The sequence below is a fragment of the Brienomyrus brachyistius genome, chromosome 23 (assembly GCF_023856365.1).
Source record: "Brienomyrus brachyistius isolate T26 chromosome 23, BBRACH_0.4, whole genome shotgun sequence".
NCBI lineage: Eukaryota > Metazoa > Chordata > Actinopteri > Osteoglossiformes > Mormyridae > Brienomyrus > Brienomyrus brachyistius.
In genome coordinates this window covers 13,676,492-13,696,947 of record NC_064555.1, presented here as the reverse complement: position 1 = coordinate 13,696,947, position 20,456 = coordinate 13,676,492, and the positions used below count along the sequence as shown (strand labels likewise).

Here is a 20,456-nt window from a genome sequence, read left to right as displayed (position 1 = left end):
TATTTATGGACGGCTCCTCGCTTTGCGCAGATCAGTTGAAGCTCCATTTGTAAATCATCGATGCTTTTATTAATCTCTGCCAGTAAAATATACCAGACCCCGGCTGCAGGTTCATTCGATATAGTGACACCGTGAGGGAAAAACCGCCAACGCTCCTCATCAGAGGGTGTAGTGATGTCTGCCCATTGTTTTTTTTTTTGCGTCCTTTTGGATTTCCGCATCATTCCCCTCTTTTGCTTTCACACTGTTTGGTTTAGAAGACACTTTTATCCAAAGCAATGTACCTTTTTGCAAAACCAGGGACGGACAATGCTTGGAGAACGTGAGGGCCTGGAGACAAAATCGCCCTCTGACCTTGGGATTTGAACCGGCAGCCTTCCAGTCATAGGCACGAAGGCTCAGCTCATTGAACTGAACACCACCCCAGTGTGTTGATACTGTTTACTTGTATTAGTTCTGTAAAAATCCATTGCTGATATTTCCACCTCGTCGTGGTCGGTCCTGCATGAAGCTGTACCCCAGACAGACCCTGCTGCCTCTCCTCTGACTGAGTTTCACGGGCCTGGGTCCATTTTTACAGTACATCTCTCTAATGCCACCCATTGTGCCGCCTTCACAGGGGCTGGCCGCCACTCCAGCTGGCGAGTGCCGGGGGAAGCATCTGCCCTTTACGACTGCCGAGAAGTTGCCGTGCAAACACTGAGCTAGTGAATGTGGGCGTGTTCCTTCGAAGCTGGGCGCCACCCCCTTTTGTGTACTGATCCTTTGAGACCGAGAAGGTGGGCGTAAAAGTGGAGGGGGGAGGGTCCTTGGTGAATATATGAGAGTTCCGGCCTGATCTGTTTTGATGGCTGTCAAGACAAAAGATACCTATAGATCCGCATGTCTGTCTTCATTTGCATCTGTGAGCCCGGCAGGCTTGCCTTTGTCAGGAAGGGCTTCAAAGTCTGCTGTCTGTCTCCGAGCCAAGGTAAACACGCCCTGCCGGGAATATATCCTATTGTGCTTTTATCGTCTTATTAAAGAGGTGGTCGTACTGCAGGGGAGCGGCAGCCTTTGGGAGAGGACGAGGTGCTCATGTGTACCCATGTGTACCCGTGCACGCCCAGTGGACCATGAGTCATGTGCCCCAGCGTGATAGATATGAAACAGGCTGCAGCTCAAATGCAAATGAACCTTCCACTAACGATTCGGAATAAAACAAGCACTTTTAATAGATAAATATCTGATCTTTTATCTTTTCTGGCTTAGGGGAAATAAAGCAGAACAATTAAGTTTTAAATAAAGTTTGTTGTGTGGGGAAGTTTCTCCTGGTTCATGCTCCACGTTTCCTGTAGTAAACACAACCAGGACCTCGCTGATCCACTGCTAAGCCGACCCAAATCCCCCGGACACGCAGCCCCAGCCCACAGCTCTGTCACGTGTCACCCTGAGTTTCTAATATCAGCCGTGGTTCCGTTTGCATGCAGGCATGTGTGACGTTAAATCAGGCCTCAGTCGTGTCGTTATCGAACTCCATCGTGCACTTAGGGCTGTGACCCACCCACGTGCACGTGAACCTGCCTGGCCACTCCTGCTCCTCTCACTGACCCATGGAGAATTTGGCACAGTGACGTTGGGGCAGGTCTGAAGGTGTGGGCTGCCTGTCTGGAACAATAACTGGCACAACAGCTGTCATTTGGGCCGAGAAGCTGCCACACCAAAGTGAAATTCCGATGATAGTCGAAGAAAACCATTGAGCTCAAAGCAAACACACAAGTACTCTTATCACTATACATGTCCTGAAAGTCAACACTCCTTTTCTATGTTCTGTCATGAATTGAAATAACCTGTTACACAACAGAGGAAGAATGGTTTTTAACATTTTAAGGTGTACTTAAGCATACACATTTTACTGCTGATCTGGTAGCCACTACTGGTTTCTATTGGGCAAGTAGATTCGTGATTTAATTTGGCATGCATTTATTATTTTAACTAGGAGTCAGACGCAGGAGTGCTAAATAATTCACTGTAGCAATGGACTCTTTTCTACAGTTAAATTGAGGTTCATTTATTCATTCTATTGCTTTCAGGCCAGTTAAGACAATATGGACAGGAATGACAATGGGACCAGATGGGGACTCAGCTGGACAGGCTGCAGCCTAAATCCGCCATTTTCCAGGCTATTGTCCCTCCCTGCATTTGTGGTGTGAGCAGCCCAAGTAGGCCTGGGAGGTATCATTCCTGCGGAAAGAGATGGTTCGCGATCCATCCCAGAAAGACGACAAGCACAAGACTTAGACCTTTTTTCCTCTTAGTTTAGAGGCTTAGTTAATCCTCTACAGTCGGATTCCTGACCCCTGGTCCGTGGCCAGTTTTCGACCAGGACGGGGTACCGTGCTTTATGGAAGGGTTGGTTAATTTCCAAAAATAAACTATAGGCATATATTTTCAATTTTTCACAGCCCCCAACGTTAGGGTGATTTTTTCGCTTCAAAAAATGGAATTTGTTAAACTTGTTAAATTATGAAATCGTACATGGATTCGCCGTATAGACCAGTCCGCAACCATCAAAACGTTGTAAATCACCACTCTTTGGGCACATAAGTACAGTGTACGATTTCGCTGTATAGTTTTGATGACCACGAGGTGGCGCCATTGCATTCGCAATTTTTGGTCAATACTGCAGACGTAGTAATATACCCCGAAGTGCTTTGCACTTCTGAAACCTTTAACCAAATACTTAGATTTGGTACAAATAATCCTAATAATTACAGTCTTTCTCTAATTAGGAGTCTATTTGTGGAATTCAACGAACAACTTCAAATACGTCTTTTTGATTTCGTAATGACGTCAGTAATGTTTAACTACGTTTAATTGCTCTTTCGTTTAATCTCATTTATTTACACGCACTTCGTATGTTATATTATTCTTTAAATTATTGACATAGGCCTAATTTGTCTTACAGAATCGTCAATGTCAAAGGAATACCTTGAGGTGGACGTGAAATGCGTCATTATTCTAAGTAGCATAATTCTGGAGGGCAGGGAGACTGTCGCAGTAATTAGAGAACGTATGTTTTATCGACTGCATGAAAAATACAGGCCTAACGGTAAGTTTTATCATTTCTTAAGATGAAAGTATTGCATATTGTCTAAACAGTGGCGCGACTTTTACATCGAAACATGAATCGTGCCCTGTCTTAGGCACATTTAATCCCATATGTGGCTTTTGTACGCTGCATTTAAGGAACAAGACACACTGTCCTGTATCAAATGCCTTTCCTCTTACGCATGTCCTGGGCATGTTTTATGTTATCTTCTTAAATTAAACACGTGCATCCGTCATTTCCATTTCCGTATATTTGGGGAATGCTGGAAATGCATTATTCATAATTTTTTTTTACAAAATTTGCAAAACACCATTGACATACAGCACACATTGAAGTTTAATTAGCCTACATGTAATACCCGTCATGGTTATAGTGATGGAAAATATTCGATTAGAAATTTGCAAAGGCAACGGCAACTAACATCCGCCTGAGGGAGAGAAAGTTGTAGTCCTTTCACTCGCCCACTGAGGCTCAATGCCGATGACCCCATATCCGCCCCTTCTGTTCGGGCTGAGAAGCTGAGAGTGTTTCATCTCAACAGGACCCAAGAGCAACCGCTCTGCGCCCCCTCCCCTCTCCTGCCCTATCCTCCCCAGCCCCCACCCTCCAGATCGGACACTCGCAGAGCGATTTACATTCCCACCGCAGCTCGAAGCGCAGCGCGGAGTACAGGACCTCGGGCGAACCGTCAGATCGCAGCCCATCGGGCCCAGGGAGGGCGGACGGGGAGAAGATAAGGCAGAAAGAGCTTTTCCAGTCACGTGTGGTCAAGCCTTTGCCTACAGGTCGTAATTCCTGTCCTGCTACTTATCACTGTAAAAATGGAGCAATTTCACCATCGGTGATGAGCGATGTTCCATTCATTCAGAAGACTGCTGTATTTGACACGGACGTAGCAAAATCAGTGCCAATGCCATTATCTTTGCTTTTTAGGACTGCAAAATTAAAAAAAAAAATACACTTTTGGTCAATATTTATCTAAGTATACACTTTATTGCACAATACTGTTCTTGCGGTCTTGGAAAAACTTGATGCATTTAAGCAAACCGTTTGGTCTTTTTAAAGTTTGCAGTTATATTTTATACAAAAACACTGTAAGTCATCAATACTCATAAAACTACCTCAAGTTTTACAATAAGAAAATGCGTGTTCCCTAAGTTATAGATATGATTCAACAATACTCTTTTTAATATAGAACTCATATTTCATATGAATGCCATTTGTAGGAATACATGTAGGCTTACGTAATACGTAGTATTACGTTTTAGTGAACTTAAAATGCACCTTACAAAAACTAAATTTGTGAAGAAAAAAAATCTCTTGGTGAAAACCATGTAGGTTTTCATGTTAATTCCAGCTGCAATAAGAATTATTATTTATCATTATTTTTGACAAGGAAAAATTCTCACAGCAGATGGCCAGGCAAAGGTACCCTCATGACATGTCCCAACGGGAGAGATGGCGAGGATTGCATGTCAACCACACTACAGGCAAGATTGTTACTGTCTCACTAGGACGCCTAGACTCCGTGGCGAGAAAGCGCGATCATCACTGTAATACTTTGTAATGCACTACCTTATTAAAGAGTCTAGACCTTTTAGTTAAGTGGTTGCAATTTCGCCCACAGTGTGGAAGGTTGTGGTCCTTTCTTTCCTCTATCTCTAGCAAGTCACGTGACAGTTAATGGCTCAAACGCCATGTGGAACACTTGGTTGTCTTAAAAAAAAAACATTAAAAATGATACATTGTTTCATGTCGTACGTTGAATACGGCTAATCAGAACTACTAAGTCACGACACTATAACCATTGTACATTAATTTAGTCACAATTTTATTTATAATTCGAAAACCATACACCATATGAACAAACTGCACACTGCTCGTAATTCTTAATTAATTAACCAGTTTATTAACCAACGAGAAGCATTTATCTATCAATATTTACAGAATGCACAGAATGACAAGTGAAAATCAGTAATTAACGCATAGCAAATCTTAGCAAGGAGTTTACCAAGCGGCATAGATACCAAACAAATAAAGTTTACTCCTTAATTATATCTATAAAAAATACACAATATATAGGTTTTTTACCCTTAAGCCCTGGCGATTGCTTAATAAGTATGCATTTATAATCACGAATGATATATGCGTAAATCTAATTTAGCAGTTTTATTCTGGATAAGATTTTTAGGTCCTGCTGCTTTTCGACGTGTTTTAAACACATTTATGTCTACCTCCACGCACTGCCTATAACAGGTCAACTATGGATTGCCCTGTTTAACATACCGGCACAACTAATTACATGGGGAGCCTGAAGGCGCTGGTTTTACTATTAGGGGCGAATATTTTGACCTCGATTGAAAAGTCCAAGAAAACCACAAACTCCACAGCGTATACAGGCAAATGCCCGTTTCAACCAGGTACAGTTGGAGCACCGTCTTACACTTTCATTTTCCTGTAGGCTCAATGGATGGTGGCTTACCTCGTCTCCATGGAGACACCCAACTTCTCCCATCGACGACGCCCCCCCGCCCACCCCCACCCGATTGATCGACAGGAGCCCGAGCGGCCGAATGTGGAGCGCGCTGTTTCATTGTTCTCCCACCGTGACAGACTGCAGTTCCGATCGATACCATAACCCCCACCCCCCAATTGCCACCTCCGCTCCCCCCAACCCCACAATATCTCTCGTCTTTGAATCATCCTATTCAAAACTGGCGGTGACCGATTTTGAACTATGGTAAATTTAGAACAATAGGCGCGCGTGCACCAAGAAAGGTTTTTTTTACTGCATCCTTTTAATAATTCCCAGCTGTTATATACCTGCCGTGTAACACTGATTTAGCTCTTTTAAATCAGATTCAATCTTGAACCTGATAGCCCACGCAATTCCAAATAAGACGGATATGTAAGTTGCGTCTTAAACTTGTTTGCGAACTTCATTCGTTTGTTAATGTTCCTTTTTTTAATTGCGTTTATTGATAAGTTTTGCACATTGGTGAAGGGCATTTCTCTTACTAGGGCAAAAGGGCAGAGGAAACCTAATCCCCCTTTGTCCCTTGTGCACTTTAGTTTCAATATTTTCATCTCTGCTAGAATTGCGATGACTGCCTCGGGGCATGAGAAATACCTTAAGGGACGGCCACCTTTTGAATCCGACGCAGTGAGGCTCCATCCAGGACCCTTGGCTGGGGGGGTCCTTCGGGCGAGGTTTAAACGAGCTCCCCTCGGTCCGTTTTTTTCGCCTTTAAAATGTTAAACATTTGAATTACCTAACAGCGTGGCGACCTTCGGCTACATCTGTTCTCATGATATAGACTAAATGAGATAAATCGGCGTCGGTGCTCATTGCTTTGGTAGAGCAGCGGAGTGGACGTGGGAAAGTACGGAGCGTGAGAAAGTGATGATTGGCAGCTAAGGACGGCGAAAACCGTCTTTACCTTAGTAGCTGGCCTTTATTTCATATTCATATATTGACACTCATGTATAATTATTCACACAATGATCCTTTATAGTAAACCAGTATCATTATCAGATGTGTTTAAAGTTTTTTTAATGTAGAAAAACAGAAACAAACGACGTTTTCGTTAAAAAAAAAACACGAAAGGCACGAAACAAACAAAAAAACATTTAGATGGGGGATTAGGCAGCACTTTATTTGCATTGTGGGTTATGCTAACAAAAGTCGCGCAGCTAAATACGGCCCCGACCACTTCAGTACTGTTATGAACGCATAACAGAATTCAGACTTCAAAATAACATTGACATACAGCACAAATGGAAGTTTAATTAGCCGACATGTAAAACCCGTCGTAGTTATACGATTTAGACGATGAGTAATAAATTCTTAAACAACATCAAGCAAACGAACTGTAAATCGAAAAGAGGAGTAAATGGACGTACAGGACCGGGTCTGGCAGCACTGGTGCAAACAACAACCGCTTCCAAACAGTTAGATGAATATTCCTAAGCAGCTTATCTATTAGGTCTATATGTTGTCTATTAAAAAATATAAAATTCGAAGAGTGGTTGATACTTGAGTCTGTATATATGCGGCTCATCCGATTCCTCCCCTACGGTCCAACTAAGCCAAGGAACGCGACAAAAACATATAGGCCTCAATATGGGGTATCGATCGACGCCCATCACTCCAGGAAAAAATGTCGGTTCAGGGGCAACACAATTCCGACTGGACACTGCGATCGATAGCACGCTCCATCATCGGTTTCTATGGAAACCCGCCGGAAAAAAGGACACGACCTGTCATTTAGCGGCGATCCGCCCGCAGCCGAACCGGACACGGCCGAAGCTGCTGGGGTCACCCGGAGAAATTAACGCCCGAAGGCGAGCCTCCTTTCATCACACGCAAGTGTTGTCGTTTTGCTTTTATGCTTTTACTTTTTTCTTTTCTTTTTTTTCTTTTTGGTTGGTGTTCTGGCAGAATTGGCCATTTAGGTATTTTGAAAATGGTTGTTTGAATATCAGCTCACTTTAATGTTCTCTAAAGGATGAAAATTGGTGCCTTGTATCAGCCTTTCTTGGATTTTGTTTGTACGCTTGGATTTTGTTTTATCTGTCTGTATTCATGGAAGCTTTTAAAGGTGTCTGTCCATGCAGATAAAAGGGTGACACTCGCATCAAAGTGTTATGTTTAAGATGGAGAGCTTATGCAGTTGACCCAACTGGGGAGGTCAAGCAAACATGGTCCTTGGAATGGTAGGTTACCGTTGGAGCACCAGCACAGCCATTAACCCACTGGTGAACAAAAGCATGGTATTTGATAAAGTGTGGCAAGTATTTTTTTTCTTTTTCATTACCAACAAAAGCAGAAAGAAGTGAAGGACACAGAAGAGGACGTGTCAGCCGTTACTGATGGCATACCTGCATCCCAGAGCCGTGGAAATGGCAGGTTGTCAATGGAGGACACATTAACACCGGACCAAGCCGATCACGAGACGAGCTCATTAACTAGAGACTGCAGATAGAAGCAGGCGAAAGTAGAGAGGTTTTTTTTTTCAGAGAGAATATCCATGTTAAATGATTGGAACCATGCATGAGCACCATTTCTAGATCATTAACTCATACTCCATCCCTGTTTTTTAATCTCTTTGTTCTGCTTTGTGCATCCATATGGCTGCGATGCCTGTTGCCATATTTTTATGCCAGAGTCGAACTCAAAACCTCCTAGCATTTTTTAGTAGCATATGAACGTATCGCCGGTCTGGGACATTCATCGCCATTTGTGCTGGGGAGAGAGAAGTCAGGTGGACTTCGTAAAGAGATAAGCACCGCTGAGATATTGATGGGCGCATGCAGCCCAGCCTCCTTGCTGCTCAACAAAGGGACACGGATGGCCGTGGTGACCTTTGACCCTGGTGGCTACCGTGATTGCCTTTTCGTGTGTTTGCCCCTCCCACCTCCTCGCCCCTCCCCGCTCCACCGCGACCCTCAGCCATCGTGTTCTCGCAATCCACTTGCACACGCTCACACACACACACACACACCTCGACGATCAATGTCAGGCTTCTGTGGTTTCTTGGTCCTGCAGTGACGTGCGGCCTATTGATTTATCGATGGTCTTGCGCATTACTCCGCACAGCCGACCCCGGGGCCGCCTCTCTGTGGGCAGAGAGGCTCCAGCGGGCGTGGAGGCTTCCACCGTTCGATCCCGGCCCCTGGGTTTCACCCACAAAACCATGTCTTTGTCAGGCCCTCTGTGGCGCCACTGTCGTTTGATCGTGGAACATTAGAGTTAGAGCAGTGGGGTTTTTTAAATCGGTTGATTGAGGTGGAGCGGCTGCAGTATCTGCTCGCCTGGCTATTGAACAGGACAGCTGGGCTGCTTGGCTTCAGACCAGAAAGCTGCCTTCCAGACAGACCTTCTCTCCACCTTGACGCCTCCTACTTTTGTATTTTTTTTTGTTCCTAATCCAGAAAGAAACAAATGGTCAATATAAGTTCCTTGGTCCCTCAGCCACTGGCCTGTTAGTGTTCCTGCTGTTCTTTGAGGTTTTTTTGCAGCCCCCCCTCCCCACTCTGCCCCGCCCCCACCCAGCCTCTCACCTCCCCTCTGGCTGTCATATTTGCTTCGAGCCACAGTCCAATTCATATTTGATGAATGTGGAGTGACCAGCGAAAGACCTGGAGCTGGGGGATGGGGGGCAGCGGACACTGCTAGTTCATCTCATTGTGGGGGGGGGGGGGGGGGACAAACGCATTAGCATATACTGGGGGTGGGGCTGGGGAGCTTCTGACCTGTCCATAGTGGGCAGCTGCGGGGGGTCGAGTCCGCGTCCAGCCGCGTGCCGTACGGCCATCTGTGGCCAGGGGCCAAAAGGACCATCTGGATGAGTGGCTGACCAGTGTAGTGCATGAGGCTGGGGCTCCGGAGGAGCGGACACCGTCTCCCAGCAGCACACTGTATGGACCCGCCTCCCTGGCCTGAGATCCCTCGGTGTCTTTTCACTCATTCTATTGTAAGTCTTTCTTTCTGGTGGTCTGCTGTGATTGGTTGAACCCGTTGTGTGAACTCTGACCAGAGTATATAAAAAAGCACCTGCAAATACCTGCTCTGACTCATACTGGTTCACAGTATGTCCAAGACGTTGTGGCACAATCCGGGGATGCCCTACTGAAGAATTCCCTGCCTATATAATCCCGCAGAGATCCCATACATCCTGACTATTCTGTGTGGTGGGCCCAACTAGGGAGGGGCAGATTAGTGTCTGTTTGTAATCACTGTGGCCACCCCCTCCGCCTAACCTCCGCACGTGCACGAAAATGAGAATCCACCCCCCATGTCTTAAACTGTTTAAGGTAATTGTATTTACACCACAAGCGCCGCCCATCCCCCAGCATGGGAGCACTGGATCAAAGGTGCCTGACCTTTGTCCTCTTATAGAGGGCGGCTCATCCAGGACCCTTGTAGGATGAGTGGGAGAGGAACAGCGTCTCGCACATGACACTCCCACCTCGGTGCCCCTGCCCTCCCCATCCCCAGTGTCCCATGTTTGTTTTTTAGCTTCTAGGTGGAGCCCAAGCCCCCCCCCCCCCCCCCCAGTGCATGTGCCAGGTGCTAGGCACCCCCATGTCCTACGGTAACCTCTTCGTTCCCCCCTGGCTGATTTCAGTTGTTCATTACTTCTCGCTGTGCTGATGCATGAAACAGTCAGTTGCCCCTAATGTTGACAAATTGGGGTGAGGGGCTGTATTCTTTTGTACTTCTGACTGTTCCTGTACATTTTCACCCTCGTAATAAAGAAAAATCAACAGTGATCAGTATTTAACACATTATTCTAGAGTTTCAGTTTTATAATTCGTTATTCTTTTCGCAGCTCAGTATGGCTGAAATCCAGTTATATCCAGGTAGCATTAACTGGAAATTGGCGAGATTCTGCTGGGTTCATTTCACATAATAATATTTGAATACAATACAGAGGTTACATTTTACAAGAAGTTTTTAATGTATTTAATGGTTCCAAATGCTTGACAGTCAATGGCTCTTGCAAGAATATTACAGGCGAGTCTCTGGCAGCAGTTACGCCTTGGCATCCAGCACCCGGCACTGGAACGTGTGCTTCTTTGTGGGGAAACAGAGATTAATGCCTTTTATTACAGTGGTCACTATGAGATTGATTATTTGTTTATTAATACTGTCGGCAGTAATACATACGCAGGTCACTGACCTTGTGTACTTCGTATGCAAATAATTGTGTGCACTGGAATTTTCGCAGCTTCGTATATTTGCTCGTCTTAGACATACCTTTGTAAATGACCAAAATGCAGTGCGGCGACCTGGACTTCACTGCATCTTAATGACTCCAGACCGGTCTTTGGGGTTCTGGGGAGGGAGATGCAATGTGAACGTGAGGCATTTTTGTTACTGCGCACACATCTGTAGAATTTCCCAACCAATTTATCAGCCTCTATGTTTCCTTCTTGATCTCTGTTTTCCTGTTACCCCTCTGCTTCTCCACCCAACAGCTCGCTCTAATACAACAGAGGCCAGCGGGAGCCAGGCCTTGTTTCAGAGACATTGATTCAGGGGAGTTCCGGGCCTGAATGTGTCCCTTTTTGGACCCAGTCTCCTGGAACAGGGTCTGCGTCTGCAAAATTAATTCCAAGGGAAGAAAGGAGCGAAAACCCAGGACTTCGGCTGCGGAGGCACCAGGAGGGGATGAGCTGAGTTTGGCTGCAGTCCATTTATTATCTGAGGGATCGATAGCCCCTGGTCTCCGAGCAGCCATCCTGGTTACCGTTGCTAGGCGACTGCAACATCCAAGATGGAGGCCTGGGTGATGAAGGACGACAGCCTGTGGGGGTCAAAGGTCACTGAGGCCATTGGACAGCATGACCCCCTCGGGGTGATTTTCAAAGCTGCACACAGAGAGACCTAAGTGGGCTTCCTAGCTGAAGGAGGAGGGCAGCCGAAATGCTCCGCTGGGTCAGAGGGGCAGCCTCTGTCCTAAAGCGGCATTGAAATGCTCACTTATGGCTCATTCTGGAAATGGAGCCGGAGAGAAAAAATTATTGGAATTAATGGAAGTGCCTCCTCTTTCTCTCGCTAATGTCACGGCCTTTCGACTTTTATAAGTCATTTGCCTGTTAATAAACTAATGTCTGCTGCACTTCGCTGGCAAACAGTCCCCTGCACTTCACTGGCCTACATTTCCGAAAGGAATTTCATGACGCTTCAGAGTCCAAGGTCAAGTTTTTGTTGCTCCTTCTCTCTCTAGGAAAACATAGTCACTTGTGCCTTTTTTGCATGCCATGTTGCCAGATATCAGATGATCGGTTTCAGATCGCGAAGTTATGATGGTGTCCTTTGATGTACAAGCTATGGGTATGGGGTTATAGTTATAGATTTGAGGTTGAACCCCAAACCATGAGGAAGAACAGAGGGAAGACATCTAAGGCAGTAGAAGACAGTTAATGACACTAATATTAGAGAGCCACAACCTCGTCATGCTTTGTGATGCAACTGTCTTTCAGTCTTTCATACATCCTGTGCAGCTGTTTCACATTCAGAGCATTGCTGAGTTTTGACTCCTATTCCTGGAGTGAGCTGGGTATGATCCCCTTTCTATTTTGTTGTATCTGTTTATTTTTGCCCATGTTTTGGGAGGGGCGGGGGTGATGGCAAATGCATATTTTTCTCTTGGAAGATTTAAGCCCTCAAGGATTATTTGGGTCAAAAAAAAAAAAAACGAAAGGAAAACAAGACAGTGGAAAGAGACTTTAAATGAATCTATGAAGAAAGCGTAAACCCAGTAAGACCGGTAAAGGGAATAGCGGAGAGGCTAGCACTTTACTGGGTAATTGGATTGATGTGACAAATTCACCACTCACATTAGGAAAATGATCATTTATTTTGATTAGCGTTGAAGGACCCCTTAACCTAGAGAGTCCGGAGTCAGAACGTGTGTGCGTGTGTGTGTGTGTGTGTGTGTGTGTGTGTGTGTGTGTGTGCGCGTGTGTGAGGAGAGGGGGGTGGGTGAGATAGTATCAATCGCCGGGGCCTTGCCATTGAATGTATTGATTAGTTACCTTTCTTATTAACATGCTGATTAAAAAGAGAACGGAGGGAAACAGAAGGGAGAATGAGAGGCAGAGTCCCTTTGCCAGCGAGAGGAGCAGGGCTGCAGCTCAGCACGGCATGGGGAGCGGACGTGCCGAAATGGGGGCCAGGCCGGCCTGGAGCCTGCAGGAGGCGGGAGAAGGTGGGGGGGGAGAGGTTCAGACTCTGGACGAGGGTTAGGTGAGGCCATGGGGGTCAGGGGGGACTCAGCCCAGCTGTATCCTCATCTTTGCTGTCGGCTGACGGGACAAGAGGCTCCGTGATCGGGCTGGATCCTCCGAAGGTGGACGACCATGGCGGTATGTTTCTGATGGGGGCCCACAGGGGTCCGGACATGGTGGTGTGGGACTGAAGATGAACGCGCAGGTACGTGCTCGTCGGAGGATGCAGCCTTTCGGCCCGTTGCCGCCTCTGCTGCAGCCGTTATCAGGAACGAGGGGCACGTTGATGCAGAAATCTAAGCTGATCTTTTTGTTTCTCTTATTTATTTATTTTTTTGCTGGTGCTTCTGCTTCTAAAGAGGGGGGGGTATCATGTGCCGACGGGAAGGGGAGAGGTCGTGGGCAGAAGGGGGACAAGTCTTCGTCTGGGAAATGGTGCCGCGGCGACGAGGACGTAGACCGTGTGACGGGAGATGGGCGGCCGTCAGCAAGGGGAATAATGGCGAGCCCAATTTAAAGCCAATCAGGGGGGGTGTTAAAAAGACAGCTCTCATCCCCCTGCCTCATTTCTCAGGTTTATCTTTTCTGCCACAGTGCCCAAGTACTTTTTTTCAAATAATTGAACTACAATCTCCTGTTTGATTGTAAATGCTCAGGTTTAATTAGCAAGGAAACCACCCTCCATTAATGCAGCATTTAAATAATGCAGTACTTCCATCTTTATGGTTTGTGTTTATTCTAGATCAGCCATGTTCAATAACACGCGTGTCGAGTTATCACATATGAGATGCCACATGTATTAAAGCATGTTTCTCTGCGATATTTCCTGAGATCTTCAGGCCCAAGGTAATTTTACTGAACCTTTTGCAGATGTGCATAGCTTTCTGTGTCATTTAGCATTATGTTTAAGACTCCTGTTTGGCAGGAAGGGTCAAACCATAAAATGGGACGTCAGCTTGCATTAAACATCACCTCCTGGCACTAGCAGAAACACTGCGGAGTAGTTGGCTAGAGGAAGTGATGTCATCGTTTAACTTAAATTGCGGATCTTGGCTGATTGGTCAAACGGTAGAAGACATCAGTAATAACCAGTTTTTTCATTCGTGAAATATTTCGAAAGACGCAACAGTAATGACGGTCATACTGTATTCATATGTAAATGAAAATCTGTGACTTTCTGCCAGATTAAGGCTTTCTGGGGCTCCATAGATTTCAGCTTTGCAGGGCTAAAAACCCAGCAGGCATCCAGGCGGTCGCCCATATCCCTGTGACAGGTCACATCCAGTTAGGACCCGTTAAGGACACCATGCAATGGGGCAGCACAGTGTTCTTAGAATCTCAGGAAACAAAATATGTTTTGGGTGTTGTTTTACATCCCTGTTTGATTCGGAAACCTATTCTTTGCCTATAGAGACATTTTGCAGTATTTTAGTGTTTATGTTTATTTGCAGGAAATAAACATATATAACTGCGACCTGCATTTAAATTTGCTGCTAATTGTAGATTTGTTATTTTTATGTGAGATTAATAGTGAGTGACCTGATACCATACTATCCACATAATTTTACAAAACATTTCAGCTGGCTTTATTTTATTTATTTATTTTAAAAACATAAAACCCGAAATAACTGTGCGTTTATCTTTCTAATGGCAATAACTGGGTGTTCCTTTTAAGTTTAATATATATAACATGTAGAATTACCCTTGAGAAATACGAGGTCAGGCACCTTTGTCTGTTTTAGGGTGAAGTTTCCAGGGGAAAAAATCTACATGCACTAATTACGCGCGCCGTTAATTCCAATCCGGGCGCCTGTGTCTCCGGGAGTCTGCAGAAACTGAGACAATAATTGCCGGTAGTTGGGCCAAGGAAGGCGACATGCCCTTAAATGAATTTGTCCACTCCCTTTTAACGAGTTCGTTTTAGGTTCTCCTATTTCTCAGGGTCCTCCGACGTCTGAGGTCTCGTTTGGGGAGTCGGAGAGATGAAGAGAAATGGAGAGCATGCTAATTCAATTTCACCCCTGTTATCTCCCAGCGCCGAGGCCGGCAGTGCGGCATCCCTGCACGGGCAGGTTAAGTAATGATGATTGCTTAAAAGGAGGTCAAACGCGTCGTTTACTTATAGGCACACTTGTAGAGATTACAAGAAAAATGCAGTCGTTTTAGCCCGCGAATGATTCTCTCTATTATAACACCTAATTGCCCGATATTTGTGGACTGTTTCGCTTCCCGTTTCCCTTACGGCGACTTTGGACCGTGCGTGCTGTCAGTGTCACTGTTTTGGCCAAATATAAATCAGCGCTACTATCAGATCATCGAATGTATGCTACTTAAATAAAAAATTATATTGTTTTTAAAAAAATGTAATTGTAGCCCGAAAAATATTCTTCAAGACAAGTGTTATTTAAAATCCAGAGTCATATTGAAGATGTTGCCATTTTACGTGGGAAAACACGCATAGGGGTGCCTTATCGGTAATTTTAGATATCAGGGTCGAATACGGCCTGAAAAATTGTGATACTTGTCATTTCATAAGTCAACCCCAATTATGTAGCTAAAATATAACGTCTAAGGCAGTATTTCCGTGCACAGCAATTTCGACAGTAGTCTTTCAACGCCTTTAATGTTGAATATTTGGGTTTGTATCGCGAAAGTTCAGGAAATGCGCGTATATCTCGGTCAAATTACAGCATAAATCTAACCAATAAACGGCAGGTAGAGTATTATCCATCCATCCATTTTCCAAACCGCTTATCCTACTGGGTCGTGGGGGGTCCGGAGCCTATCCCGGAAGCAATGGGCACGAGACAGGGAACAACCCTGGATGGGGGGCCAGCCCGGTAGAGTATTATATACTACATAAATGCTGGTATACTGTACACATAGAATTATGAAATCAGTTTGAGTTCTGTGTGTGTGTGTGTGCGCGCGCGGTCCTGTTTCAATTACAAATATAGCTAATCACAGATTAGGTATTCGGTAATGCTTTATATTGTATTTGCATATTTAACTCTGGAAACATAGCAGATCAAGAAACTATTCAAGGATTTTAGCAATAACATCAATAATTGGTAGGTATAGCATTATAACTATTATAGATAGTATTTATATTATACGTTTATTCTTTACGCAAATTATAACAGTAGATATTACGTTGGTCTGTTACTGGTGTCGGCATCTATTACAGTCTTAAAGTCTCACTGGAAATTCGCGAATTATTCGTGCCGATGGTATTACAGGGTGGGGATAAAAAATATTTAAATGATTAGGCCGAGGCATCTTTTGCGAGCGATATGATCAATGGGGAGATACTTAACATGCTTTAAACTCCGTCGTGAATGGCTTTAATGCCAATTGAGAAGGACGCGTCACATACTTGGGGCCTTTCCAGCGTGAGATATGCCTCTGCATGGGGCCTCGGAATACAAATGAGGCGGGTGTCCGCTGACAACGATTGTTTGTGCCACGTGTCCCCAACGAAGGGGCTTTGGGCGCAGTTAGGAAAGCAATAAGCCATGGCATCTATTCAAGTATTCATTACTTTGTTCACATAACTTTTTCACAATAACTTCTAACTTGCCAGCAGTTTAATAGATTTTTTTCCACAACAGTCTGCCGTCGAACCTTTAGTTTTCATAGAGAAATTCTTATGCCATACCTGCGTTCTAACTTTGAAGCAAATTGTGTCTTTTATATGCATCTTAGCAGAGATTTATGTAAATTACGCTCAGACATTATCCAGGCAATATATCTTTAGTTTTATATTAATTGACCTAATATTTTAGCCTCGTATTTCTGCTTGATAGAAACAGATGAATCTTCAAATCGCCAAGTAATCGAATCTAATATTCAACTGTCATTCGTCGAAATTTCTTTGGAAGGCTGTGCGTAAATATGAGTTTAACCCTTGGATACCAGGTATTCGTGGTTTTGTTTCCAGTATCGCAAACCTGTTGCTGTTGTTCTTTTCAGTTGTATTTTCTGTATGAGTCTGTTTTCATTCCTTCAAAATACCCTAAACATCTATTTGCTCTATAGTCATATCTCTGTATTACTAATATAGGCCTATTCATTTGTCATACTCATTCAGTATTTTCACGTTCCCTTTATAACAGCTTGTGTTAAAAATTCGAATGCGTGTATCAAATATTGGATTTTTCGGTGAAACGAGAATTATTACACTTTCAAAGTGGACTGACTAATCGTTACACAGACAGATAAAAATACATTATGAAGAATATGTTTGATTAAAGCTATGACGAGAGGATAATCAAATGCATGTAATTACTTTGGAAATTTTAAGAATACAGTTAATTTAGGTTTATCACAAAATATGCCATTAATTCATTACTGTATACGCCCGGTCAAATATTTCTGCCGAAATATTTTCATCTTCAAAATATCTTAAAAATATAATTTTGTAATCGTCTGTTTTCCTTACCATGTGAACGTTTTTTTTCCTCTTAATGCTGGACGCTCTATAGGTAGTTTGTAAAGGAAACATTGATTTTATCGATTTGTGTAAGGCGCGAGGATTCTTTTGTTGCATTCGCATTTTAACCTCCTGCTTTTGCATATTGAAACTCGAAAATGTTTAATGCTAAGAAATACTTGTCGATCATATTCTCCTCGTTTCAATTTTTGTTTAGTGTTCTGCCTTACAAAAATTGCACCCTCCGTTAATATTAATAATAAAAAACCTATTTTTATATACGTAAAAATATTTTAAGTAGCAGGGAGAAAACTGAAAAAAATATCTTTCATTTTATTTAGTAGGCTTAGTAGATACGTATTCTATATATTTTTTTCTAATGTATATATATACTATTAAGATATACATTTAAAAAGTAAAAAAAGAAGTGTCAAAACAATATCATTTAAAACTTAATGATATTCGATGGTTTTTAAACTATCAAAATTATCTAGTTTGTATAAGCTTTGGAAATGGTTAGAATATAACTTTAAATTCAAGTGAATAGTGCCCCATGTGATATACACCAGCTCAAAAATGTTTTGTGGTTAAGTAAAATAATGATAGTATAATACATAAACTATTAATTGAGCTTACGTATTACTTCTTTATGTAGTATTACATTTGATTCTCAACATTGAAATTACATCAACTAAACGATATTGGAATTATCTACACAGGTGTAGTTTTTGCAGCTGTAGTGTTTGAGTTAATATTTTCTTTGCAGTTCGGAGCATATACAAATATATTAATGCTAGTTATGATGACAAGACGTGAAACCCAAAAATTTGACAATTTTTAAAACAATAATTTGTAAAAAAAAAAAAAAAAAAGGGGTTTCGGTCCAGTTAAAGTTATTGGGATTTATTTGTGATTGATTTCTTATATATATATATATATATATATATATATATTATTTTTTTACAATTTTGTAACATATTTCTTATTAAAATATAGCATACATCCGGGTTTCTTCCAATAAACTAGAAGAAACGAATCGCAAAGGTAATCGTTACTGGTCTGCCTGCCGTGAATGTTTCACATATGGCTGGGATGAGCACATTCAGACTTAAGCATCTGTAATGTCTATGTCTTAGTATATGAAGACGGCGACAGATTGCGCGTTTAAAAGGAAGGAAACAGCCATTTAACGTCCCCTTAGCGTCCTTTGAATCCCCTAAAAGAAAGGTCATTTGGACAATATGAGAAGACCAGGAAGACGGTAGACTAGGTAGTTAAAAGTCATTCATTGAAATGGTGGTAAATAATTAACGCGCTGGTTTTGAGACTCTTGTTTTACATAGAACCGCTAGCATACAGAAGTGTAATATAACCAATATTTCACCCAGTCATAGTCAATTGAGATTACCGGTCGTGGATTGGGGATTGGATTCAATAAGCATATTTTTCTTTTAATAGTAACGGAATCTGTTCTCAGGCCGTGAACACTGAATGTTTGTACATCTAAGTCGGCGTGTTCATAACGAGTAGGCCTCCTCAGAACCTTGTGCGTTTTTTTTTTCATAACGAGAATTAATCGATTATCTGTCAGTAATTTAAGAATATAGAAAAGCACAATTTCTGTTGTTATGTATCCTGACGTCTTCAGTAGTAATAGCAGGCTAATTGTCTAATATACCTATATGAAGTGGATGTATACCACACATAATTTACCAACGTAACTAAGGTGATGTATTTGTAATATTAAGGTATTTGTAATATATTTTGGATTTTGATGTGTTTGTTTCCTATCTGTAGTTAAGTATTAACGTAAAGATTGTTACGACAAGCAGCATATCACACTTAAACAAACTGCATACTTAGAAATGGAATGAGGGCATTTTACAGTGTATGCTGTAGTCATAGAAAGGAACTGTTCGGTATTCGTAGTGCTGATTTTCTCGAGCTGCTGCACTGCGCTGTCTTTAACCCCGTACAATCATAGTTGCATTGAAAGTTTCGAAATGATGAAATTTTGATGCGATTTGCGGGATAACCAAGATTTCCGTGCAGTTGACACCGATATTATTATTTATCTAATTATAACTTGCTTCGGTTTACGAGGAGTCTTACCAGTAAATGGGGTAGGGGGTTGTATTTGTAATATTATTTCTATTTCAAATGTGAATATTTCTACGTGCCCATTTTGCATAACATTTACCAGCTTATCACAATACTTTAAAATAAGGCTTGAAGATTCTGTCTTCGCCTGTTAGTGTCCAGTGACCTTTTGCTCTCCATCTGCGCGGCTCGCGACACTGGCTCACTGGCCGCAGTCTTGATGCCCTTTGCAGACAAGGTTAAAGGTGACAACTGTGTTTCAGCCTTGGCCGTTCGACGAATAAACGTAATTACATTATCCAGAAAACGAAAAACAAAAACAGTGAATTTGCTTGTTTTAATCGAACACTTTAATAGAATGTGTTTATGTACAGCTGTACAGTAGAACTTTTTGGTTTTAATATAAAAATATACTCACCCTGAACTGAAAGTTTCGATAACAATTTTTATTATTATTATTAACTAGGTTCAGTTTCACCGGAGTTTTATCTGCATTATTTATACAAATATCATGAAACGCTGTACATAGCGTATCACACGGGGGGACGTGTTTTAGAAGGTTTGCGAACAACAACAACTTGTAATATTGATCCAGCTGCAGTTTGGAAATATCTCTAAATGAACGGTAAATAAAAACAGAAATTTTATAATTATCATTATTGTTTTTGGTGGTGGTGGTGCTGTGGTTGTTGTTGTCAACAAAATTGTATTTCCATTAAGTATAATTGTGCTGAACTGACAATGGAACAAAGGTATGGTAACATATAGTTCCGGTTTTCTGGAGGCTCAGTCCAAAGTCTTAGAATGCAGCAAAATGAATCAGGTGTCGACGGACTTCTGACGGATTTTTACCGACATAGAAGATGAACTTTAACCTTAAGGCCCCAAAAAGGTGCTTTATATTCTTAATGCTAAGAGCCACTGACCATTTTACCTCCAGCTATACACCCTTCCCATACATATATCTCACTCCCCACTCATTCGCGCGCGGATCGATAAGGCAGCATCTGCTCCGGAACGGCTGTAGTCCCACACCGCGCAAGACTATACTCGGAATATTTCAGAACTGGTCGTCTTTGAAAATTAAACTGACAG

The 20,456-nt window shown here is 42.8% G+C and overlaps 1 protein-coding gene across 1 annotated transcript in view; it reads left to right on the top strand.

Moving 5' to 3' along the window:
• Positions 1–20,456, top strand: part of LOC125718645 (protein S100-A1-like) — a 217,968-nt gene that overhangs the window by 65,986 nt on the left and 131,526 nt on the right. The window lies entirely within an intron of this gene.